The 13,674-nt window shown below is 45.9% G+C and overlaps 1 pseudogene; it reads right to left on the reverse strand.

Moving 5' to 3' along the window:
* Window positions 1-3,695: 3,695 nt before the first annotated feature.
* Window positions 3,696-13,212, reverse strand: LOC123428695 (annotated as a pseudogene).
* Between the last annotated feature and the right edge of the window lie 462 nt (window positions 13,213-13,674).

Raw genomic sequence — 13,674 nt, forward strand, 5'->3', positions numbered from 1 at the left:
CGTCGTCGTTACAGCGCCAGAAGGCGGCGCCGCGTGCGCTTGGCGGTGCTCCAGTGGAGTGCTTGCCGCCGGCTACCAGTGCTACTGTGCAGCGTTCACGCGGCGGTCCGAAGCTCGGTGCTGCAAGGAAACTTCACCGACCGCCGCAATTAAGCCTCACCGGTGGCGCCCGGAGCACCCCCGTCGTTGTCGCAGCCGCATGGGCACGATGGTGATGCGGTGGAGCGGTCGTCGGCAATTCCTGGTGCTGCGATGTAGCGCTTGCACGACGACCTAGAGAGCTCGATGCTGCCACCATCCGTCATTGGCGACATCAAGAGCTGCGATACAACACTCGTAGCCAGGGGCGGAGCCCAACAGGCTCACCCTGTGGCACAGGCTACAGGGTCCAAATATATTTCTAGTATTGATTACCAGGTATAAAGCTCAAGGCATCAGGTAGGCAATCAGCAATGCTACACGGCCCATGAAATCTGCCTTTAGAAAGCTCTCATGCTCAACGCTGATCCATTCAATCCGTCTCCTAGTCATTTACGTACGCTGGAGCCCACATCAGGAACATTTGCTAAACATGGTAGGCACTTACGCACGCACGTATGAGCAATCGGTCCGTTTTTTATTTAACAAACATAGCGCAATCCATCCCCTGATTAGGGTTTTCTCAAATAACTGATTAGGGTTCCGTCTCCTCTCGTCTGCTATTTACTGTTCCGACTTCCGAACAGGCGAGAACAGCCAACGCGCGCAGCGGTGGCCGCCGGCGAGCAATCCACATACACCCCCTGTCTATATTGATTGATATTTGATTTGATCGGTTTCTATGCTGAGCGGTCAGGCGCCTGACACACAGCCACGCGGCTACCCGCGGTAGCGACATCCCGCCAGGAAGTGAGGCAAGCCGACTCCTATTACTTTTCTCCCCTCTCTTCTATATGTTTTTTTTCTACAGATTACAAGCATGACTCCCTTGTGATTCTAATTCTGCTTTTGTATACAGTTTTATGTATTATTTTTTCTAAAAAATTACAAGTTGTAAAGATTCTACTGACTTAAACCCTATTTAGATACATTTACATGAATGTGTTTTGGCTAAACGTGGGGCATTGGCCAATGTTTTAACATGAATAACTACATTTCAGGCTAGTTCTTTATTTTATTTGTTATATTAAAAAAATATTGCATTTTGTTTTTATACATCAACGTTGGCTATGTCTGAAATACAACCTTACTCAGTACATCGGTGCTTGAAAAATATTTAGTACATCGGTACTTGAAATTTTTTTATGCTATAGTTAAATGGTGCATCAGGGTCACATTAGCTCCAGCTCCGCCCCTGCTCGTAGCTACAATGGAGCTTCACAAGTGTTGCGTTGGAGCTTCAACGGCGAGCCCGCAACTGCACTGCAACGGGGTGGTGCTGCATTGGAGCTTCACCGACGAGCCCACAGCTTGCACTTCAACCGATGGGGCTGCATTGAAGCTTCACCGACGAGCCCATAGCTGCACTGGAACGGGATGGTGCCGTATTGGAGCTTCACCAGCGAGCCCGCAACTGCACTTCAACCGGTGGTGCTACATTGGAGCTTCATCGGTGAGCCCGTAGTTGCACTTCAACCGGTGGTGCTGCATTGAAGCTTCACCGGCGACTGCACTGAAGCTTCACTAACGCCATTGAGCTACGACGCGGTCAGGTAGGCACTACAGCGCACCATCATCGACGCGGTCGGCGAAGTGTCGTTGCGTTGCCGACAAGGCGTACGTGGCTCCTGATGTGAGCACGAGGCCCTACGTCGCTACGACAGATGCGATTGTTTGCGTTGACCCAGTCCAACGCTTATGGAAGGATGAATCAAACGGCCGATGACCCGACTGATTTCGGTTGATCCGTAGCAGCCTTCAATTGATAAGGGGGGTGGTAATTAAGTAGGTAACGCGGGCACGATGGTTTCCGCGTGGAAAAGCGGGACAAACGAAGGGTGGGAGGGCCGACCGCGAAGTGGATGGACATGGAGACGAAGATGGGCACAGTCGGGGTGGACAGGGAAAGTGGGTGTACGTGCGTGCGCAAGTACCAGGACCACGCCGCCGCTGCTGCTGCCGATCGATGCCAGTTCCCACAATAAACAGCAGAGAGAAAGAAAAGGGAGGGAGAGATGATCATGATGATCGCAGCAGGCAGCAGCACGGGCCTGACTGACTCAGCGATGGCCCGCCCGCGCGCTGTTTGGATTTGCTTTTCTTGGCAGGTACGGTAGCCGGCCATGCCGCTCTAACCCTAAAAAGAACGAAAAGAAAATAGACTGCCGCTCGCTCTTGCCTCAGGAAAAAGGAAAAGGCTGCCGATCGCTCTTGGCTGTGGCCTAGCGAGCTTTGCTACACTTATGAGAATTTGCTACAAAAAGTTATGTACATGAGGCGTAGCTAGAATTTCTCAAAGCCTACGACTAAAACTAACTGGCTGATAACGTTAAATACCATGCACATCAATGTGTGCTAGAAGTGTGCCACAAAACACATTAAAGATGAAATATAAATTCATTACTAGTTGAATGCCCGTGCGTTGTCACGAGATAACAAACTGAGACATAAAGAACAAACTTTGACATTGAGATATTGATGAAAACATCATTTAGTTTGCTGACATATAGAGATATTAAACAAAACATCATGTAATTCGCAATGTGTATGCCACACATGTATGAGTGTGTTACGATAAATATCATCTTACATACCTAAAAGTTAAACAAAATCAAGGCGTCAAATTTTGGGCTAACATATTTATCTTCATGATTCATTCTAAAACATGGGTATCATTAGTAATGTACATGACTACATAACTAATATTTTCACTTCCGGAGATAAATAATTGTGCAACTCCACTATGAATGCTCACACTCACGATAGCCTCAAACCCATAATCCTACCGTGTTAAAAAACTGAACATGACCCAAAAGATAAATAAACTTGAACAAATTCGCGAGCCACCACGGAAGGAGTCAGGGTTGTGTTCTTCACTGCGCTATGAAAGAATGGCAATATTTTCGCCTCAACCTGAACCTAAAATGCAGCACCAGACCAGAATTTATGATGGAATATAAATTATGTTACTTCCATCCTAAGCGGTTGCCAACTAACATGATCAACATTGCAGCTCACGTGGGAAAAATTGAAATACAACAAGTTGGGTTCAATTATAGAAACTTGCAAACTAATTTGATCATTTGCGTTTTCTCGATTGACATAGGAAATTACTTTATTGAACACCAAAAATAGGTGCCGCGAAAAATGATAGAATGGCAAGGCAGCTACAAAGTTCTTCATCTCCATCTATCCCCTCCTTTGTGACATGGCTCTGCAACACATTTGCTTAACCATCGACCATCGGCTCAGCCTCTAGGCTCTAGGCCCTCTACCATCAGACAAGGGTTGGACTAAACCTGAACCACAATAAATATATTTTGTGGTCATGAGTAGGTCGAATTTTCCACGGTCTGCATGAGTCCTCCTACCTTTGGAATATATTAAAAGAACTAAGCCTACTATAGTATGATGCTCCAGCCACCTTCTTCCTTGCCTAAGAAAATCAAGGTAAATGTGCATGACAAAAACAATATAAATATCCTACTATGTCTAACAAGATTACTAAAACCGGAATAATGGTATCATACAAATTGATAAAAATAGTACAAAAATGCTCACACCTGGAAACAAGCCTCTGATCTGTTTCCAAAATTATCCAAAATAGTACATAACTGATAGACTGATAAGCAACTTGTGAATGTGTATAACTGGACACAATTGGATAGCACCTTATCAGATCTTACAGAACAATAAGGAAACTGTAAACCACATTCTTTGGCCTATACTACCCATGCTTCAGCCCTGGACCATCTTTGCCCTTCTCCAGGAGCTGGTATTTCAGTAGTCAGGCCGATGTAGTACTCACTGAAAGTTCTGGTACAGGAGTTTTGCCCATTGTTAGGAGCATCACTGTGCTTGTATACAGAAATGGAGGGAGTATTATCTTTAACAAACCTCTTAAGAAGGACAGTATGCCTTAAAATAAATGAAATAAAAGCTTACCTAATCAAGTTTGTCAGAATTTCCTGAATCTTTAGCGCATCACCGATGACCTATACAGGCATTGAAAAAACATAGCTGAACTTGAAGATATCATTTGTAAATTGTAAGTCAGTTGGATACCTCAACCTCGAAAGATCTCTCCTACTTAATAGTTCGTAAATATTATTTTTAAGGCAATTGAAGTCAACTTGCATATACATTAACAGACCTGAACAATACAGACAAAAAGTATGGAACAAAAGATGGATTATTGTCAGTACCTCCGATGGAACATCATCACCTATGCGCCCTTCAAGAGTCAGCTCCTTCTTCATAAATGAAGAAGCAGTTTGGAGTACATGTTCAACTACTTCCCTTGGCCTAAATATCGCAGATTGTAGTTTGATAACTCCTGAAATAATAAAGGTAGGGAAAATCTACTTCAGATCTCAAGCGTGTTCAACACATATAAGATACATAGATAATTAGAGAAACAAATAATAATGCACATGCCGACTTTTGAGATTATTTCCGAAACGGTACCTAAAACTCATCTCTATCCGGAAACATAGTTCTTGACTTATTTGCTACACATAACTAATATATATGTGGCCCTATGCCAAATTAAAAATAGTCAAAAATATTACTCGCTCCATCCGGAATTACTTGTCGCAGAAATGGATATATCTAGATGTATTTTTTGTTTTAGATACATTCATTTCTATCCATTTATAGGACAAGTAATTCGGGAGGGAAGGAGTACTACATACTATATGTATATATGCATGAATCAACCAGTGTTGTCGTGGCTTTGCATTATAAGAACTGAATCAGTACTAATTATCAACCAATTGCCAAGTTAGTTATGCGCTGAGCCAGTCGGAGCTATCTAGGAAACACAACAATCTATACCTAATAATAAAGCGGCTATTGCTTCCGTCGGAAAACCCACCACGGCATTTTCAAAAAGCCCCCGACGTTTCCTAAAATCAACCCGCAGTCCGGATTTAAGTCAAAGAACGAATCGTTTTTTACATTTTACACAAACCACCCTATATTTAATCCAAACTAACCCGCAGTCCAGGGGCCTCTTTCTTCAATCTCCACCAACTCCCCTTGCCAAACCCCAGCTCGCTAAGCCAACCAGCAGCCATGCCGGCGGCGGTCACCTGCTCCGTCAAGTGCCGCCCCCACCACCGCCTCTCGACGCCGCAGCTCCCCGCCGCGCTCGAGCTCCTTCCCCGCTGAAAGGACGTGGATGTCGCCTAGAGGGGGGGTGAATATGCGCTTTAAAATAATTAAGGTTTAGGCTTGAACAAATACGGAATAAAATTAACGTTTAATATGTCAAGCACAAAAACCTACAAACAACTAGGCTCACCTATGTGCACCAACAACTTATGCTAAGCAAGATAAACAACTAAGTGATAGCAAGATATATTACAATAAACAATATGTCTATCACAAAGTAAAGTGCATAAGTAAAGGGTTCGGGTAAGAGATAACCGAGTCATGGGGAGACGATGTTGTATCCCGAAGTTCACACCCTTGCGGATGCTAATCTCAGTTAGAGCGGTGTGGAGGCACAATGCTCCCCAAGATGCCACTAAGGCCACCGTAATCTCCTCACGCCCTTGCACAATGCAAGATGCCGTGATTCCACTAAGGGATCCTTGAGGGCGGTCACCGAACCCGTACAAATGGCAAACCTTGGGGGCGGTCACCGAACCCGTACACGTGGCAACCCTTGGGGGCGGTTACCGATACCCGTACAAATTGCTCGGGGCAATCTCCACAACCTAATTGGAGACCCCGACGCTTGCCCGGAGCTTCACACCACAATGATTGAGCTCCGAGACTCCACCAAGCTTCTAGGACGCCAAAGCATCCATGAAGAACAATATCTAGGGTACTAAGTACCAAAGGTAATAAGCTTCTCAAACTTCACTTCCACGTATCACCGTGGAGAACTCAAACCGATGCAACTAATGCAATGGCAAGAACACACGAAGTGGTCAAGTCCCTCACACTCAAATCCCTCCACAACAACAAAAGCTATGGAGAAAATATGAGAGGAAGAACAAGGAGCTCACAAAGAACTCCAAGATCAAGATCCAAGGGGTTCCCCTCACATAGAGGAGAAAGTGATTGGTGGAGATGTGGATCTAGATCTCCTCTCTCTTTTCCCTCAAGAACAAGCAAGAATCATTGGAGGGATTGAGAGTAAGCAAGATCTAAGAATGTCAACAATGGAGGTAGAACAAGAGCTCAACGGATAGATGAGGCCAAGGGGGAAGAAGACCCCCTTTATATAGTGGGGGAAGAAATCAGACCGTTACCCCCACTTACAGCCCGAGCCCAGCGGTACTACCGCTGGCTGCAGCGGTACTACCGTTGACCCTCCGGCGGTACTACCGCTGGCTGCAGCGGTACTACCGCTGAGCCCATGGTAGCGCAAAGATACTACCGGGCCAACCACCGCCAAGAAAGCCTTCGCAAAAATTGTCCGACGCAGTACAAGCGCAAAGATGACGGTACTAAAAACTTGGAGCGGTACTACAGCTGGCCAGGGGCGGTACTACCGCTGGGACAGCGGTACTACCGCCAGCTCTAGCGGTACTACCGCTAGGGCCAGCGGTACTACCGCCAACTCTAGCGGTACTACCGCTAGGTCTAGCGGTACTACTACTCGCCACTGAAACAGCCATAACTTTCGCATACGAGCTCCGAATCGAGCAAACCCAAGCTTGTTGGAAATCTTAAGACCATGCAGATATGAAAATGCCAATGATATAGAGATGTGAGACCTCTATGAATGAAGAACCGGCAAAAACTCCAACATCGAAAACATCATAGTAGATGCATATGGACTCCGTTTTCGATGAACTCGAGCTTGTCACGAAGATGACCATAAGCTCTAAAACTCACAAAGAGAAACACCAAACAAGAACCAAGAAGTAGGATGCAAGGATGCAAATGGTTTGAGCTCTCAACAAACGATACGATCAAGCTACTCACTTGAGAGCCCCCCCTGATAGTACAGCAATCTATCCTAAACAGAAAACCTATCAAGGGCAAACCTATACCTTGCACCTCGTCCTGTTGAGCTAGATGATGATGATCTTGGCTTCCTCAAGATGGACCACCTTTCTTGATTGCGTTGGCTTGATGAAGACTAGTTGATTGCTCCCCCATACTCACTATGGGTGAGACACTCTTCAGCATATCTTCACAAGTCCATTGCCACCTCAATGGACGGCAAGCTTCAAGCATGATATCTTCGTGCTGATCCACTTGAACTTGCACATTGCAATCTTGATGACGATCACAACTTGACGTCATACTTCATGGGTTGTATGAGATCTTCCCTTTGACGCAAGCCCATGGAAACACACCTAACCCCCACATAGAACTCTCACGAAGACCATGGGTTAGTACACAAACACGTAATGGACAATGCTTACCATACCATGGGATCACTTGATCCCTCTCGGTACATCTTGTACGCTTTGTGTGTTGATCATCTTGATTTACTCTTTGTGTGAGATCTTGATCAACCATGTGTCTCTATGACCCCCACATAGAACTCTCACGAAGACCATGGGTTAGTACACAAACACGTAATGGACAATGCTTACCATACCATGGGATCACTTGATCCCTCTCGGTACATCTTGTACGCTTTGTGTGTTGATCATCTTGATTTACTCTTTGTCTGAGATCTTGATCAACCATGTGTCTCTATGACCATTCTTTGGATAATACCTTGAATACCATCTTGGTCATCATATAAACTCCTTGAACCCAACAGATGGACTTCAAGAAGTGCCTATGGACAAATCCTATAAATGTAACTTAAGGCAACCATTAGTCCATAGGAATTGTCATTAATTACCAAAACCACATATGGAGATATATGCTCTAACACCCGCGGCGCCCCGGCCTTCGCCGACGAGCTGCAGGCGACCCGGTGCCGGACCCCGCCCTCCCTCTCCTTCGCGCGCGCCTCCGACCAAGGGGGAGCCCTCCCGTGCCCCTGCCGAAGGCCGCCGTCCGCGAGACGGGCCCACGTCGCCATGGCGGGGCGTGAGGGAGCCGGCCCCGCCGCTCCCATGGTCGCGGCCGCCGTGCTCGCCGGCGCGCAGTCGCGGCACGCCATCTTCCGCGAGGAGCTCGTGAGGAGAGCCTACTACACGGCCGATGAGGCCCACCGCGGGCACTCGAGCCAGCCCGCGGCTACAGGTTCTGGTCTCCTCTGAAGTTCAGCTAGCACAGAATTGGAGAACAACACACAACTACTTGAGGATGTCGATAAGAGTGGCTACTGAAGCAGCCCCCGCCGGCGCCACTAGGCTGCTTGCTGCTCGCGCCGTCTCCGCGCGCGCCATAGTTGCACAGCCCGTCGTCCTGCTCGGGACGCTGAGAATATCCGCGGCATGCGACGTCTAGACTCTAGACAATCTGCGACACTATGCGTCAAGGAGATCGGTGAAGCAGTCTGCATTGACGAGATCACCCGGTATTCTAGGTGGTCGGTACGCTGTCCTCCGCTTCAAAGTGTCAACTGAAATTTGGATAGTACGTGTATATGCATCAGGGCTGGTTTGGTCTTTTCCAATGCTTATAAATGTTAAAGGAAAATGAAAATCAAAAGTAGGAGGAAAGTGGCATGATAATCAAGGAGCCAACGAGCTGAGTGGCAAATGTGCGAAGCCAATCTTGAAAATGACAATTTTAAGAACCCATATATTGAAAGTGGCAAATTTTCAATTTTCTCCTCGGTAATTGGTGCAGATTGCGGTTTTGATATTTTCTCGGGAAAGCTAGCTACTATTGTTTGCTATTTTGTTAGTCCAACAACGATTCCACAAAAATGGAAATCCGAGTAAACTTCCATCAGTTAATGAGTCTTAGTTTTGCTCCGTTACAGTTCTGTTTTACTTTTATGGTTACAACTGAACTAGAGGATTTGATTCACACTTTAGTTAATGCAGATGAGATGACAAGGTTGACTGCATGAGTTTTTCTCATTACAGTGATGTGGTCCTTTGTTAAAGGATTCAATGCATCTCGATAAATTCTAAGCTATACTGTATTTTTGATGTTCCTAGATACCCAAGCAAGGGAGACAAAGATAATGGATGGAGTAAGAAGAAGAAAAGTGAGTTAAACGTGAACAAAAATCTGTAATGCTATCTGACATGCACAAGGATCCTAAGGGTACATATTTGACATGTTCGATAATACTGCACCATTAGAATATCTATGCCTTCGAGTCCGATTCTCAGGCCTTGCATTCTCCCGTTGCAACGCACGGGCTCTTTTGCTAGTGTAACTAATTAAAGGAACAACGCATCATTAAGCGCCTTCCAAAGTACAAAAATGCCCGGGATCCCTACCCGCAGCCCTGCATAGATAGCCTAATAGTCCATTTCCTAACAAGGATTTCTCTTAAATACCATATTCTTTGAAATACCTGATTCCACTTTGGAGAGACCAAGGATGCCATCGATCGATTGTAACACATCATTTTCAGAGGATAACATAAGCTCTAGCAACTGATGCTGTTCTTGACCCAGTTTGGTAGTTGCAAGAAGCTCGGCTATCCTAAGGACTTCTGAAAGGGGAGATCCGATCTCATGTGACATTGTGGCTAATATTTGTTTTGCTTGCGGTGTGTCCTCTGCATTGTTGACAAGTGGAAGTACTCAGTGTAATTCTGAATCAAAATGCAATAAGTCAATGCTAGAGTAAAATGTACACCATGCAAACCTGTAATATTAGGTGATCTGCTATGCTCTGTTTCCTTGGCTTTTTGAACAGCTTCCCTCACCCTTATGTTTGCCATTTTTTTTCTTGTTTTGACCTGAAGTTCAAGGAAGTAGACGCAGTTCAGAAGCGTGGAATAAAATGTAATTCAATGTAGAACGACATGAAATGAGATTCAGTTCGAAGAAATTTATTTTCAAATGAAAATGGTATCTTAGCTCATGCGGAAAATACCCTCAAACTCAAATAACAGTTTGTGAGATCACTGCACAATACTTTTCATGCGCACTATCAAAGAAGAAATCATAGAGACCAACAAGGATTGGGACACTATTTTATTCATGGAGGCCAACATGGATGGCGATGCTATTTTATTCATGAAGACCAGCAAGGATGACGATGTTATTTATTAATGGAAACCAACAAGGATGACGATGATATTTTCACTAAAGAAAAAGGTGTACCATTGTGCACAAGAAACAAGGGAAACAAAAACACATAATCAGTCTTGAAATAATACTGAGACCATAATAATATCTTATTATTCTCTAGATTTTGAAAGAATGGAAATTGAAGAAACATGAATATGATAGAAATGAATATAACAAATCACCTAGTCTGTTATGTCCAGTGCAACATAATTCACACCGATTGTTTCCCCTATTTTACTGAAAACCGGTTCGATGTATACCACAAAGGTCTTTGGTCCGAACAATGGAGTGTTAAATAAAAACTCTCTCTTAATCGGTATACCCTTGGCCATAACCTCTCTCTTGACCTTATTCATCTCATCTATACCCTCTCCTGACAATATCTCATGGTCTGTTTTACCAATAACATCCTGAAAACAAATTGTGAACCAGACAAAAATACAAATTAATTTCAGGATTAAAGAGCAGTGCACTATATGGAGCGGAAAAATCAATGGCAAAGGCATTGACCTCATCCGCAAGTGTCGGAAAGTGATTAAAAATGTAGCGGTACCGTAACTCGACATCCTGAAAAGAAGAAATAAATTGTTATTATTATTACCATATATCATCAAATTTAAGGGGAAGTTGGAAAAGGTGTGGAAAAGCACTAACGGCAGACCTGATGAGCAATCACAATGGGGGCACTTTGGAGAATCAGGTGCAAGAAATAATCGGCCCGTTTTAACATGGCAGAGAATTCCCCTGCCAGTGTTTCTGGCTGAAATTTCTTGAGATATTCCCCTAGCTTATCCTCCAACGAACGCTCCCTTTGCAAGCTTGCCCCGTGCGCTTTCTCCGACCGCAGCACTCGCCGTTTCCAGTAGGGGGTACTGTCATGCTGTGCATCTTCTTCAAGATCCTCGTCATGAGAAGGGTCATTAATCTCTTGTCTCGAACAATTGAGGGCATTGTGACATTGGTCCTCCTCCATGATCTGCTGCTTCTTTTGCTCAATCTCTTCTCGCTGTTGGGAGAGACGACCGAGCTCAATCTCTTCTTGTGTGGGAGCGACGAAGCATTGTGCATCTCAATGGCTCCAACAACACCAGTAGCCAAGAGATCATCCAGTTACATATTAGGATAAAAGATAGTTCAGTACACACCATATTGGCATCGTGATCATCAATACCAGGAATAGAGGTGAGCACTCGTATATAGGCATCCATGGACTGAACTGCTTGCTCCCGCTACAGACACAGGCAAGAAATCGCTTAGAGAGCTACAGATAGTGGAGCAACAGATATGGAAGCATGTGAAAGTACCTCATTCCTCATTGTTGAGATAATGTCCTGCTGCTTGCATACTGAACGAAAAACAAGTGTTGATTTGTCAGATGCTTGCAGCTTAGGACTTGATCATGAGTCAAATGAAGTTAGATGTTTACCTCCACGGGCATGAGCAATCTTGAGCATCATCTCAAATCCCATCTCTGAATCGTTAACAGGCACAAATGTAGGGCAGCCAAGCTCCATGCCATACCTTGGTTATGGCACACATGAGTAACAATGACCCAACTAACATAACCCAGCACTACCAAAATACATATTGGGTGCTTACTTGAAATAAGACTGATTAAACGATTCGATTTGCTCCACCGTGGGGACGACAACAAAGATGTAGAGATTTTTGTACTGCCTCTTCAGCGCATTCACCCTACAACAGGAATCATTCCAACAGTGGAGCCACCGTTACGATCGTTACCGCGAACAAACACCATAGCAGCATGCTGTTGTAAGACATGGCAGGGAAGAGTGTCGCACCTGCTAAAACAGCAGCTCCATTCCCGCAGTCCCAGTTTGTCTCAAAGATGAAAGCAACTGATAGCCCCCCATTGTTGAAGATGAAGCCCTGGAATACACCTGCTTGATCACTTTTTTTTCTGAACACACCATAGAAGCAATTTGCAACTTATGATTTGCAGGGCAGGAAGAGGCGCTTACAGGAGATATCGACAGGAAGTTTAGGCGATACGAGTTGGCGGCCAGGAACGCACCAATGAAGTTGATAAGGTGGTGGTCCTGCTTGTCTCTCCACGAGGTGCTCATCATGCATATTCCATGGCCTGCGACACGACACTCAGCGGAGCCATTAAGGTCTAATTCAGCATATAGATATGTCAAAAAAACAATTTAGTTATCGTTCTGCATGAACAAACATTCCAAGTCGAAGCATAATATTCTGCCAGGCAATATACACAGATAGAAGAAGAATTAATCATATACTCATAGTATCAGTAGTGCAGTACCTAAATTTGCAGGCAGAAAGATGTTTATGTCAGGTGATATGAAGGAGGAGCCATGGACAAATGAATGGGGATACAAGCAATGGACAAATGAACGGGGATACAAATGAATGTCAGACAAATTGTGGCTCGGTAGTTCTGGTATGCAGTGGCATCTGGCCTTGCTTTTGCCAAAGCATCCATCCATCCATAGCCATCAGTATTACAACTTTGGCCCTTACATTCAGCAAAACAATTCGTGAATTTTCTGAACCTAACATTGGAACCACACACAGCTAGCCTTGGGTCCTCCCACAGGTAACAGAACGAAAGGGGCGATTCCTCCGGCCATGGCTACGCGGCTGAATACATGCGCATGTTTCAGTGAGGATTCTCCAATCAAATTAGTCATATTCCCTGGTGAAAAGAACCAATATGTATAACCCATCCATCCTACTTGGACAGCTAGCATAGTAGCGGTACAATACATAAAACCAGTGGAATTTGCCCTGTTCAAATTAGTGTTGAATAAGAAGAAGCAGAACATGGGCCGGGGGAGGAGACATGTGCATCCATGGCGGCGGCGGTGTGGTCCGAGGTCGATGGCTGCGTCCCGCGAAGAAGCACGCAGGGGGGAGGGCGGCGTCCTGAGCCGGCCATGGCGTGGGCGCGGAGCAGGCACCCCATCACGCCGCTAAGAAGAATCACGCGCAGCCAAGGACGGACGACGGGGCCGACGGATCTGCGAGCGCCATGGTCGTCGCCTCACTTGCTCTCTCTCCCTCTTCTCTTCCCTTCCCTTCCCTTCTGAAAACGGGAGGGGGAGGTTGCGGGCGGAGGCTGGCCGGAGGAGACGGGCGTGAGGTACGGCAGATCTCCCCGGCCCCCGCCGGGTCCATTGTCGCCTGCTCCTTTGCGGCCGACCCGGCGGCGAACACCAGCGCCACCGCGAGGAGTGGCGGCGACGGCTGCTCGAGGTCCCACGGGCCACAGGAGAGCGCCTCGGGGACCCTAACCCGACCGAGGGGATCGAATGCGAGATACCTCCACGGTCCAGTCGCCCTGCATCGTGGGGCTCGCGTGGAGAGAAGGCAGTTTGATCGATCGTGGCCTCGTGGGAAAAGTATCACCGAACCGTGTGAACCGGGT

Source organism: Hordeum vulgare, chromosome 2H (genome assembly GCF_904849725.1).
Source record: "Hordeum vulgare subsp. vulgare chromosome 2H, MorexV3_pseudomolecules_assembly, whole genome shotgun sequence".
NCBI classification, from domain to species: Eukaryota; Viridiplantae; Streptophyta; class Magnoliopsida; order Poales; family Poaceae; genus Hordeum; species Hordeum vulgare.